A 13,537-nucleotide genomic window follows, 5' to 3' on the forward strand; every position below is an offset into this window, starting at 1 on the left:
CGTCCCGTGGTCAGCTGCAGCGCCTCTGATGTGGAGCCTCCACCGCCGCGGCCGACCGCGCGAGCCGGCAGCCCATCTCTCCTCTGCTGTGACGTCATGTTGTCACGTGGTCGGCCGCCGCGCCTCTGATGTGGAGCCTCCAGAGCCGCGGCCGACCGCGCGAGCCGGCAACCCATCTCATCCTCTGCTGTGACGTCATGTTGTCACGTGGTCACGCTAAAGGTCAATGGTAGCTCCACCGCCGCGCTCGACGGGCTGTAGTGTAGCTCTAGTAATATGCTTCGCATAAAAAAGAACACTAGCAGAGGTTCATACACGTTATGCAGATAAAGCTATAGTGGATATTCGTTCAAATATCGTAAGCTGTTAAAAAAATACCCAGAACACAATCTCGCATTTCAGGAATCAAAACGAGTATAGATATTGCGGGGATCAATGCACGATTTGTACTCTGATCAATTTCCTTCGCGCAGTAATCCCTGTTCGCGCATACTCAGTAGTGGCGGGCCACAGGCGATGGTTCATGCCAAAGTAAACAATCTCTGGAAGTGCGCACACAAGAATATAGATGGGTGTTGGTCGACTAAAATCAGTAGAAATCTTTGACTCTTAGTGAACCGCATGTATATCATCATCGTCATCATCAGCCTGACTACGCCCACTGCAGGGCAAAAACCTCTCCCATGAATCCCCATTCACCCTGTCCTTTGGCAGTTGCAGCCACCGTATCCCCACAAACTTTTTAATCTCATCCGCGCACCTAACTTTCTGCCGCCCCCTGCTACGCTTCCCTTCTCTTCGAATCCAGTTCGTTACTTATTTAGAATTTTATATGTGCACGCGTTTGTAAATGTTTTTTTTTTGTTTGGAGCCTGTAGGTAACCTAGCATTTTGTAGTAGCAATAATCGACTGCTGCTACGATGGTCAGGACTCTGAAGGTTAAATTCAAGGAGTGTGAGGCGTCGGTGAATTTGAAAGAAACGAGCTTCGAAACGGTGGAGGAGGCCGAAGGCGCAGATTTATGTTCAGATGTTGCGTATTAGGTGCAAGCCTAGACAGGGCTGACCAAGCGAACACCAAACTGGTGTTACGTATGGATGCCCTAGAAAGAGAGCTACAGGTAGAGAGATCAGAGAAGCGCAAACTTCAAGAACAGCTTGGTTAGTTGGAAGCCAAAATGGCTGACACCGCCATCGCAAGCCACAATGGCGGACATTCCAGCGCCAGCCACGTGGATGGGGCTTGCACAGCGATAAAATCGTCCAGGTTTAACTAGAGCTAAACCACTGCCAATTTTTTTTGCAGGAACTGCGCAGTGACATCAGTCCGCCCTCGTTTTTAAGGGCGATCATTTGTTTGAGAAAAGGAATCCATAAAAAAAGTATGCGGCTGCAGTGGCAGCCGCCCACCATGGAGCCCAACAAGGGGAAGGGACAGGTACCTAAAAGCAAACCCTGTCCACGCCAGCTGTACACCGCAACTATAACCAAATATGGAGTAACACAAGTTGGTTAGCCACACAAGGTGAACCCTCGCCACCTATGGAAAGCGAAAAAACTGAGAAGAGAGGAGGGGACAGGAGAGTTGTAAGAAATATATAGGAAAGTGAAAGTTAGAGGGGAGGATAGGAAGACTCGACTGCCGATTTCACCTGGTCCGATCTGGCCGGAGGTGCCGTCTCGGGTCCGTGGTGACGCACTGCTCATCTTCATCCCGTGCGGGGATGTCCCTGCGGATGCTCAGGAACCCGTGGTGTCGCAACTCACTAATGTCTGCATGAAGCAGATGCCCCTGCGGGGGCATGCAGATGTGAGAAGAGTGCGAGGAACCTTGGTTGCGCTGAAGACAGACTTCCGTTGGACCCTGCAGGGACCGACAGTGCGGTCTGCTTTAGGTGCGTCATGATCTACTAAGGCTGTTCTGTGCACCAACGTCTGCGATAAATAAGCCAGCCTATCGAACGAACTTCAAGCTTCCTGGGAGGTGGAGAGCCTCTGCATCACCGCAAGCAGCAGCCCTCAAGAAAATAAGAGCACGTGAGAGATTTCAATCGTTCTCTAACTGACTGATGGGCACTACGAGGCAAGGCTCCCATGGAAGCCACTAGAACAAGGGCTAGCAAGAAGCAAAATAACGCTTGGGCAGGTTGTTACGGCGTGTGAGACCCAACAGACACAGGCTAACGGTCTTTGATGGAGCCATCTGCAAATGCATCAAGGCTTTGCTGAAAACGTTCCAGGAGATGAAACCGAAAGCACTTCTGCTCGAGTGTAGTACACGCGTCATCGTTGGAAGTACCGACAGTGCCTGACCCAAAACGTGTAGAACCGGTGGCAAACCGAATATTTGTGTTCACTAAGGTCACGCCGCAATCCCACTCCCACAGCATCAAGCGACCATCAAGTGAACGATCTGGTGCCGCTTCATGCCGATTTCCACCCTCAACAGACATGAAAAATGGTCGCATCACGGAGGTGTTTCCTGGACAAGACGGAAGAACGTGCTCCTGTGTGATACGCTTCTCAGGCCGCACGACAGTAAGATGACCGACCCAACTCCTGCGCCTGTTAGAGGCACAGAATGAATGAGTTCTAGGGGCCCCGAAAGACAATCTCAGTTGATTGTTTTGCCTGTTTGTCGCATACAGCGAGTTAAAACGGTGCTATAAGCATCTGTCGCACCACGTATATGCCTATTTTTAATATTTTAATTTTCTCGCAAAAACAAATTCAAGGCTCTGATGGTGTCACCACACATTGGCGGTTTTTAGCAGCGGATATGACATTATTGGGTGAGAGCTAGGTGATTGGACAAACAGTAAATATACTGCAAATTGCGTGAATAAATGGAGATGCGTTTTGTCACCTTTCTGCGTTTTATATTAGTTCAACAAAACCACCTTCTTGACCTGAAATAAAAGCGCTGAAAAGCAAGTAAAACAGGAATACACCACCAGAGGCTCTGGCTATTGTTTTCCATCGAAGGACTTTGTGCCTCACTGTGCACATCCTACAACCTAGCACACAGCACTTAAGGCTACCCTCTATACATCTCTATAGCCTGCTCTGGGCTGCTGCAGCACCTGTCTGTTCTTCGTGGTTCTTCGCAGCCTTGTGCTACTTGTGCTTTCTTGGCAAGACCGCTTCTCTTCAGCTAGTGAAACCGCTTTCTGTTTTGCGCTGCTGTGAGCAAGAAAAGCTGCGCAGTCCCAGGCTGTTCGAGCAGCGAAGGCGCTCGTGGAGTGTCCTACCACAGATTTCCTGCTCAGAATGAGGGGAAAAGAATGTGTATGCAAGCTCTCGGGCAGCGCTCGATTAAGGGGGGGTCTAAGGGGGCTGCAGCCCAGGGCCTCACCTGCAACAGCAGGAGAAGGGGGCCCATTTATTATAACCTGCTTAGTATATGGAACCACGGGTAATGTAACTTCAAGCGACAGGTATGAAGCGAGAAAACCAGAACGAGGAGGCGGGCCCCCACACAATGTAACTTCGTTTAGTCGAATCAGTTGGCGAGAGCTTCCCGGCTGGGCCCCCTTCCTTACGAAGCGATGATGTGCGTTTGCTTACGAATTGCGGAAAGGTTTTCGTGGTTTCCTGTCAATCCCCCGTCCATTGGCGGCTGAAGGTGTAGTGTGTTTGAGAATCCTGGCGTCGGCATAACAGCCGCTTTTACAGAGCGGCGAGGCCGGACTCGGCGGAGCCAAGTGTTCCGCTGTTTTCATAATCCGCTAAAAATTCAGCAATTTTTAAAACCACAAATATATCCGCTAATATGCGATGCTGTGCTCGATGTGAAAAATACTTGCATTGCGCCCTTTGCGTGGCTTACAAATGTAAGGAAATGGAACGCTTTAGTGTCAGTGCAGGGTAGGTAAAACGAAAGCAGAGTGCGCAGCGGCGTTTGAAGCGGCGTCTACTTGTGCAAGTATCATATAAAGGCACTTGAGGAAATTAACGCGTGCAGTAGAATACTTCTCTTAGTTTCACCGGTGGACTGTTCGAGTTCAAGTTTCGCACAGGTATTATTGCATTTGGTTGTCAGAATTGTTTTATACAACACCGGGTTTTCTTTTTCCTTTAGCTTCATCCATTTCAAAAACAAGTCAGGCTGTGCTAGCTTCTTGGAAGATCCACAGTTTCACTTCGTGCTCCGGCGGCCACTATAGCGCCTAGGGCTTCAGCGGCGCGTTTCTGGCGCAGCGTTGTCAATGCCAACGCCTGCAGCGCACATCTGCCACTACCGCCACCCGCCGCGGTGGCTCAGTGGTTAAGGCGCTCGTCTACTGAGCCGGAGTACCCCCCGACCGCGGCGGCCGCGTTCCGATGGAGGCGGAACGCGAACGGCGCCCGTGTGCTGCGCGATGTCAGCGGGCGTTAAAGATCCCCGGTGGTCGAAATTATTAAGGCGAAAGCCTTTAATGCCTCATACTGTCGTTAGCAGACGCGTCGGCACCCGTGCCGCTCTCATTGAGCATGCAAGGTGGCTGCTCACAGCCCTTCAATGGAATAGTGGCATCCGGGGCGCGGGGGCTTCTGTGCTATCCGAAACTTTTCGCAACTCGACTGTCTACGGCAGGCATTAAGCCTGGTTCACATGCAAGCGAATGAGCGATTGAGCGGCGCGTCGCAGCGAAAATTTTGAATTTGTTGGAACCTGGGCGCGGTGGGAGACAGCTCTGACCAGCTCGGACGAAAAGAGTCAAAAGAAACTCATCGAAAGAGCCCGGACAGCAGCCTACGCCAATGGGGTTCCGGACTGAGAGCTCCAACCGTCGCTACAACTTCCTAAACTATTTCATTAAAATATTTTCACCACCACCCGTGTCGACAGACGCGTCGACAGATTTGTCCGCCTGTCGGCGTCACTGCTGCGCCGAGGGTGGGAATCGAACCAAGGCCTCTGGCATTTGAAGCGGAGACGCTACCACTCCGCCACAAAGGCTCAAGGTTCGAGCATGAATAAAGACGCATCTAGTGAATGCATGGGTTTCATAAATAAAATAAAAGGAATAAAGTCGAGAAAAGAAAAAGTAAAAAATAAATATAAGAAAATAAACAAAAATTAAAAGGAAATAAAATAAGGTATGAAAATAAAAGCAAAAAACAATGAAAAATCAAAAGCACCAAAAACAGAACATAAAAAACAAAATATGAAAAATAAAAAAGTAAAAAAAAAAACAAGCAGTGCACCAGGAAATGCTTTCGCCTTGCAGCACTTTAGAGAGCCAAAGTGCCCCCGGAATTTTTCTGGAGACCTCGACTGAGGCACCTCTTTCTCTCTTCTGTCACTCCCACCTTCCTCCCTACCCTTACGGCACGGTTCAGGTGTCCACCGAGATATGTGAGACAGGTACTGCGCCATTTCCTTTCCTCAAAAACCAATTTTACGAAAGTATTGATGCCTTCTCGGCAATCGTCACTCCTCTTTGATTCTCTTTGCCTTTGACGTCACGGTGGCCACATTCTATGAAAGCGAAATAAACTGTAACAAGTTGACCATGTGAGCTAGTTTATGTATTTCAGACATAACTTCACCAGCGAAAGTACGAGACACCAGGAGAAGAAGGCTATTCGTCTTCATGGCAACTAACTACCTTGGCGCGGCGGGTCCTCTGGCGTCACAGTGACGTCACGTTAACCGCGTTAATTACCGAGGTTTTACCCTTATCGGACGACGATTGATTACCCATTTCGTTGTTCAAATATGGCGACTAAATTACCTTCCCGTCCTCTTACTACATACCCCTCCAAACCATTCAACCCTCCATTGATTTTGCATGTAATTAATTAATTTCTCCAAATAAATGAAGTGTTTTTAACCGATTGCTTTGGATTTCGTTCACCAAGCATGTTTCAATCCATTCCGAACTTTCATTTTTGCACTCATTCTGTACAATTCCTTTCTATTGCTTGCCGTCCGCGGTATTTTGACATCTTGACTAATTATTAACTATATTTAGACACCTTATATTTCATTGGCAATTTTATTTTGCGCTTCCGCACACCGTCTCCTATCACCACTACCCTTTGTTTGATACTATATGGAGAAAGTCACACCACCAGCGCCTCAGCTGGTTACCCGCATTCCTCCGTAATCTTGAAAATTTTACCCTCCCAGCGGCTTTAATTTGCTTCTGAAGCAGCGTAACCGCACAATCACCTGACATCGGATAAATTCCCCGCCGTTACCCAATTACATCTAAAAAATTAGAAAATATCACTGCGGCTTTCCGCATCAGAGGGATGCGAAAGTCCTACCCGGCACTCGTCGCCCCCCTCTGCCTCTCACGTCACGGTGATCACATTCCACGCAGGCGTGCATGACATCATTCGTCCGCATGGCAACTGCGTTGGCGCGGCTGGTCCTCTGGCGTCACAGTGACGTCATGATAAGCGCGTCGATTAATTGTCGATTTTATTTTAACCATATCTGTCGATGACTGATTACCCATTTCGTTGTTCAAATTCGAAGCCTTAATTGCTTTTCGGTCCACTTACTATACAGGGTGTCCCAGCTAACTTACACCAAAATGAAAAAAAAAACTATGCGTTCTTCAGAACTGAAATCGCATGGTTGTTGTTAGGATTTATCTAAAGTTACAGTACCATTTTTTTCGCTCCCGCTGTTTGAATAATTAGTCCAGATAAATAAATTAACTTTTTAACTAAAGCTTGAAACGTTCAGGCGTCAATAGGAAAGTTGTGGACCTCCACAAATATTGTACAACCCAGGCATTTCCAACGAGATATACTTAGCGTGGCCCTTTTTATTCGGGAAAAACGAAAGCCCGCGGAGTTTAAAAAATACCGCGTGACAGCGCGCTCCGTGCGCCCGGATGCGCGGCGATTACAGCGCTCTCATCCGTGCTTTGTAAAAAACGTCACTCGCTTCACGCCTTTCGAGCTGCCCAAGACAGGGCTTCGCGCTGCGCTTGGTTCCAAGATAAGCGCCAGTGGGTTCGGGCGGCAATGGAAAGAAAGAGCTGCTCCCGTTTCTGCGGTGATAATTGCGCTCTCACGTTAGCACAATGCATGCGGAAGAACGATGACAATCTCATGAGTTTGAATTTCGGAGCAAGATCCCAACAAGCATATACGCATGTAACAAGCCTCATAAAGTTGCAACCACTGCAAAGACTGCACCCCTCTGTTCCAAAATATCAGAATCATCGGCCGCGGCAAAACGCAGACAGAACGAGAAATCTTAGAAGCCTTCAAAATGAAGCAGTTAGAAACTGAATGCGTCAGCGACAGCTTTGTCAGGTTCACGGCAAAAGAGTACAGTTTCATGAATGGGACATAGGTTGCCACATGCTATCTTCCAACGCTTGATCAATTTTGTTCTTGTTGTTTTGATAGCGTTTGTGATTGCTTTCGCGCATGTGCACCCTGTTCTGTTGTTGGCGATAAATGAAGAATATTTCAGTTGTGTTTCCAGCGTTGCCCTGTGTACTTCTCCTGCTTGTGAACGCGTCCTTTCCGCTGGTTTCCCACTTACAATGCACCAACTGGCCCAACAAGCTACGCTTCTTGAATACTTGGCTGATTGTTTGTCAGTTTTAGTCTCCCTTGAAACTTCACAAAAGATTTTTTTGAGCCGTTTCCTGCGATTTTTTCTCTCATCTACTCTAAAAGAGGTCCATTTTGTTTTTTTTTTACCTGGGCATGCAGGTATTCATTCAAACGAGGTGGCTGATTACTTAGCAAGGTCAGCTCTTGGCGGGTCAGTGACACATCCCGTCCCGAATTTCAGTCTGCTGGTGATTTCCAGGTTTCAGTGCTTCCAACACATATCAGCGAGGTTGCGTGGTCTCTTACTGAATACCACTGATTATCAGCACTTAGCATATAATTGGAACGTCCGTTCGTGTAAAACCAGGCTGTGTGAGGTATCAATGACGCGGTTGCGATGCAGTATTCCCAGTTGAAGTTTATATCTGTGCAGTTGTGTGTGGTCACCAACAAACCTATGTTGCTGATGAGGGGACGTTGAATCTGCAGACCATTTCCTCCTATATTGTCAAAAGTTCGCACTTCAGAGAAAGATTTACCTGGAGGTCCCTCTCTCTAGGTTCGGGCTCCTGTTATCGCTGACAGTGTTACTATCGTTCGTTGCTAGCTCAAAAGGATTTGCTTGGGTGCAATTTGTGGCGTTCTCCATGATTCCATAATTGCAACTCGTAGGTCGATTTGCTCTTTCAAAATTCTTGAAGCTTTTGTTTTCTTCAAAATATTCTTTGTTATACAACTTTAAATAATCTTCTGTCGTTTTTCATCGATACATTTTTCAAAATTCACGCTTGGCTCTGATATTTTTGTCGTAATCGCCTACGCAAATTGCCTTGTTTATTACACTACACCGTGGCCAATCTCCCCATGTGGGTATGTGCCATGTCTTGAAAGGAAGAAGAAGAGGATGTGCCATGGTTTAAGAGGAAGAAGAAGAACAAGAAGAAAACTACATTTCGAGGTTAGGACTCCCTTTGTCTCCACCAGTTCTGCTCTCGTTTGGTGCGAGCGCCACGGGATTCTCGTTAAGCACTATTTGCGGCTACCTTCATGATTACATTATTGCAAGTGGTCGCTTACCGTGTTAACTCCATATAAAATTGCACCGCATGTCCCAAAAGCGTATTTTATTTTATTCCTCGCATATCTAATTTGTTTAATTTATTTAAAAATTTCACAAATTAATATATTTTTTTAATTTCAGTCATTCTACCTTTCTACTTTTTTTTTTCCGCACATATACTACGTTGGCGTTCACCACCGTACCTTGGCCAATCCCCCCGTGTGGGTATGTACCAAGATTACTGTGGAGAAGAAGAAGGAGAAGAATGTGATTGCTTGCTTGTTCTTCCCTTTGCAGGGCTTTTGTCGTTGGTCTTGGGGCGGCTGTCGACGTCTTCTCCTGGTCAGGAAAACCCTGTGGTAGGCCCGTGGCGGCTTGCCGCTCTGCCATCGGCGGAGTAATACGTAGTAGTCCGTAGTAGCAAATAGTCCGCGCGTATTTTTATTTCTGCGGGCTTATTTTGCGGCTATATTATCTGCGAATGAAACTATTTATTCATGGAAACCTAAAAAACAAAATAAAGCGAAAGCAAAGCCTCCACGGAGCTGGCTGAAAGGAACTTCACGCGTTGGTCGACTCCGCCCATCGTACGAGGGAGAATTAAAAAAAAGGGCGGGAGCCGGACGTTAATTCGATTTAATTAGGGAAATCGGCCATACAGGGCAATAAGTTGCAGTTTCTAAGAATGCTAGGAACGTGTAGATCGAGTTCCCGCGGCAAAAAGACAAGTTCAGAATCCTCTTCAGTGCACCTTTAATTTCTATGGAGAACGCGCGCTTTGTGAACGCAGTTTTCCCGAAACCTGTTGCCGATGAAAAGAAGAAAACAATTTTGCCGCTTTGTTTCTGTACCGCTTCGTCGCCAACGGCAGTTTTGTGAAGCAGTGGATTCGCGCTGCAGCTTAAGCGAAGAAGGCGATGAGTTCTGGCGGGTTTTTTGTGACCTGCTACACGAATAAGTGCCGGCGCCATGGTAACCGGGTATGCAACCATCGCTCGTCTCTTTTGTTCACTTGACCTTTGACTCGTTGGTTCTTGCGTTAGTTGGACCGTTAATTCGTTCACCTGCTGCGCGCCCTGCTCGTTCCTTCGCTAGTTAGCTCGTTAGTTCGTTCCTTACATCATTTTGCCATTTGCTATAGCTTTCGTGCGCGCTGCTCGTTCATACTTCCATGCACTTGCTTACTATACCGTTCGTTTACTCAGTCGTTTGCTCATGATTTGTCCGCTCATTGGGATGTGTTTTGTTCGACTTTCCCCCGATAGCGCACTCAAGCACGCACATGTTTCACGGTATGTTTTTAGCAGAGTCTTGCTTTAATTTACGCGAACTAAAAGTGCACCAACTATGTTTCCAGAGCGCCTACTGTAAAATAACCATGACTCAATTGTCGGGGGATATGCTCCTCACTCCAACACACTGCAACATCAAGCTCAACATTAAACTTCTCCTCGCTGCGCTGTAAGGCGTAAGGAATTATTAACCTTAACAGCATTAACACGACAATGGGAAATTATTCTGGTCTTCGCTTCTGTCACTGATGCAAGGGTGCTCTCAGACTTTGACTGTCCCAGTTTGCACTGGAACGAGATGAATGTAATGATTTTTATTTACTTTTTGCTACACATTTCAATGTTACCGCATTTTATTGCGCGTACCTTTTCCGTCGCTGAATTTTGCTGGTCTTGCTTTTCTTACCCATGCCACTAACTCGTCGCACTGCATTTAAGTATTTTTCCTTATACGTACAAATGCAATAAAATCCTTCCCATCTTACTGGCCGATACTTGGGAACGACAACCTCGAAATACTTTCTTTCGCAATCAGGAGCTATTGCTAACAATGTATGCGATCAGACCAGTTACATTGTACAGTTTACCAAAACGTTTGCTCGTTGTCGCTCGGTAGGTAGCGCTTTCAGTGAGTTTAAGCAAAACATTGAAAATAGAATACCGTGATTGCATTTAAAGATGTTTAATTTTTTCACTCTCCTTCATATCTTGAGGCTAGCGATGAGAGGAGTTAGAATGTTTTTCCGCCGGAAAAGAGAGAATAAACACATTTAATGTTTGATAGCAGTGTATGGCGCACACGAAGCTGCGAGACCTCTTAACGGTTACAAATCCTTGACTCCTTCTTCCTGCTGCTGTTTTTCGCAAAATTTCTAGATTTCTGTTTACAGTACTGACGCCTTTGCATTACGATATACACAACAAACCGAAAAACTCCCGGATAGGAGTAAATAGACAGTTTTAGTTTCATGTACGTAGAACCTTCACGTACCGTCTTTGTCAAAAGTAACCAGGCTGCCGCGACGGCTGCGGGAGCAGGCGCGCGGCCGTGGGGCGGCGTTGCGCTCGCTGTCGCTGGCCGCCGCTCGCCCGCTCCGAGGGTGCAGCTGCTGACGTAACTCTGCACCCTCACTCTCGTTTCTTAGGTATGATAAAACTAGGCGCGTAAGATGTGCGCGCTGCGCTTTCGCGTGTTCGGAGCATGGTTGCGCCGAGCGAGGGCGCACTGTATAGCAGCGGTGCTCGTCTTTCGTTACGGGCAACTGCGCTGAAGTGGATACCTCGCGTTTTTCGCTGTATAATTATGCCTGCCTATAATTATGCCATGTTCTATGAAGTGTATAGGAAAACTATCATTTTTTCTGCTCGTTTTGATGCGTCTTAATTAAAGCAGGGTAACGGTCCTCAAAATTTAAATACGCTTTTTCTGGGTTGTGTTGGGTACCGCTGCTTGAGTGCACGCACATGGGGAAGCTTTTTAGCCTTTGGCGGTTTTCGAGGCCACTTATCTGTTTTTTATCCGCAAATCGTTTCTATTAGCCCCCTGGTTACTATGCCTATAATTCACTCCAATGCTTCGGCTTGGTTTTTTAGGGTTTAACGTCCCAAAGCGACTCAGGCTATGAGGGACGCCGTAGTGAAGGGCTCCGGAAATTTCGACCACCTGGGGTTCTTTAACGTGCACTGACATCGCACAGTACACGGCCTTCAGAATTTCGCCTCCATCGAAATTCGCCCGCTGCTGCCAGGATCGGACGCGCGTCTTTCGGGCCGTCAGCCGAGCGTCTTAACCACTGAGCGACCTCAGCGGGGTCAGTGCAATGCTTCATTATAATAATTTCTTGCATTTGCTTGCTGCTAAGCTTTATTTAAATTTAATTAAGACGCATCAAAACGAGCAGAAAAAATGATAGTTTTCCTATACACTTCATAGAACATGGCATAATTATAGGCAGGCATAATTATACAGCGAAAAACGCGAGGTATCCACTTCAGCGCAGTTGCCCGTAACGAAAGACGAGCACCGCTGCCATACAGTGCGCCCTCGCTCGGCGCAACCATGCTCCGAACACGCGAAAGCGCAGCGCGCACATCTTACGCGCCTAGTTTTATCATATCTAAGAAACGAGAGTGAGGGTGCAGAGTTACGTCAGCAGCTGCACCCTCGGAGCGGGCGAGCGGCGGCCAGCGACAGCGAGCGCAACGCCGCCGCACGGCGCGCCTGCTCCCGCAGCCGTCGCGGCAGCCTGGTTACTTTTGACAAAGACGGTACGTAAACGTGAGCAGTCTACGTAGCGTACGCTCGTGTCACTTCGTACAGTTTTAGCTACACGTACAGGATGCAAACTGTGTAGATCTACCATAGAAACTAAAAAAATGCGCTAGCATGTTATGCCGCGCCATCTAGCACAGATAAAGAAAACTAACTTTGTTTAGTCGAGCTGCTTGAAGCCGAGCCAGGCCAAGCCACAGTGCGGCTGTAGAAGCGAAGACGCGCTGGTGCCCCACTCATGTTGACAACGTGTGTGTACGGAGCTAAAACATGCACCGTTTTGCTTTTCACGTTGACTGTGCCAAGGGTATCGCGATATCCCGCGAGGTTTCGAGCCTCGCGTGGTCTCGCGAGACCCGCGGCACACTCAGTCTCCGTTGCTATGACGACCACAAACGCTTCTCCATCAGGCTTAGGAGCTGCCGAAACTGATTTCTATATGGAAAACAAAAGCTAGTTATCACCTAAAACTCCACTCGAGAGCAATAATGGGCCAACTAAAGGTAAATACAACAGTTTACAGCACGATACCACAAATCAAATCAAATCAAATCTTTATTTCCATCGGTGCTACAGATGGAGGGCTACGGAAAAAAAGCTGCCACTTGGCAACTTGACGAGTCCGCAGCCCCAAATATAAGGCAGCGTGTAGACAGCACCAGATAATGAAAAAACAATAAACAATCAAGACACTTCATCAGTGCAGAACAAAGGAAAAAAGTCCTGAGCTAGGAAAACAAACATCAGAATAGATAAAATCAGGTTAGTCAATCGGCAAACATGTCTCTAAGTTTAAGAGTGGAACAGCTAAATAAATCAAAATTCAGTGACTGATAGTAGTTTAACAGAGATGGCAAAGAATAACACAATCGCTCCATACCAGAATTCAAGCGTGGTACAGCAACCTTCCAGTTTTCTCCATGTCTAGTCTGATAACATTTAGCATTTCCTTCTAAATGTGCCAAGGCATCCAGGCTGTGAATATTTTTTTCACTTCATATTTAAACCGAGCACTCAAACGGTAACGATATAGCTTGTGGGCTGTGATAACATGAGCACTGTGAAAAAATTCTGCAGTAGTTGCATTGTAGCCAGCATTGTACACGTGACGTAGATACCGTTTTTGCATATGGAATATTTTTTGTGTGTTAGAGAATGTAGTTGTGCCCCATACAAGCTGGCAGTAGTTGACGTGTGAACAGAAAAGAGAATTATAGACCAATATTTTTGTTTTAGTAGAAAGCATATATCGGAGACGACCAACTACACCGGTTATTCGAGCAAGTTTCACTAATACAAAATTCACATGAGATTCCCAGGACATATTGGCAGTGAATATCACACCAAGACATTTGAAATGGTCAACAATGTCAACAGGATGAGAGTTTAAAACAATATCAG

At 47.0% G+C, this 13,537-nt stretch overlaps 1 pseudogene; it reads left to right on the forward strand.

Moving 5' to 3' along the window:
• The first annotated feature begins 1,411 nt into the window (after positions 1 to 1,411).
• Positions 1,412 to 13,537, forward strand: part of LOC149356514 (uncharacterized) — a 35,858-nt pseudogene continuing 23,732 nt past the window's right edge.

The sequence above is a fragment of the Amblyomma mixtum genome, chromosome 3 (assembly GCF_055824585.1).
Source record: "Amblyomma mixtum isolate Tamu chromosome 3, ASM5582458v1, whole genome shotgun sequence".
Taxonomy (NCBI): domain Eukaryota; kingdom Metazoa; phylum Arthropoda; class Arachnida; order Ixodida; family Ixodidae; genus Amblyomma; species Amblyomma mixtum.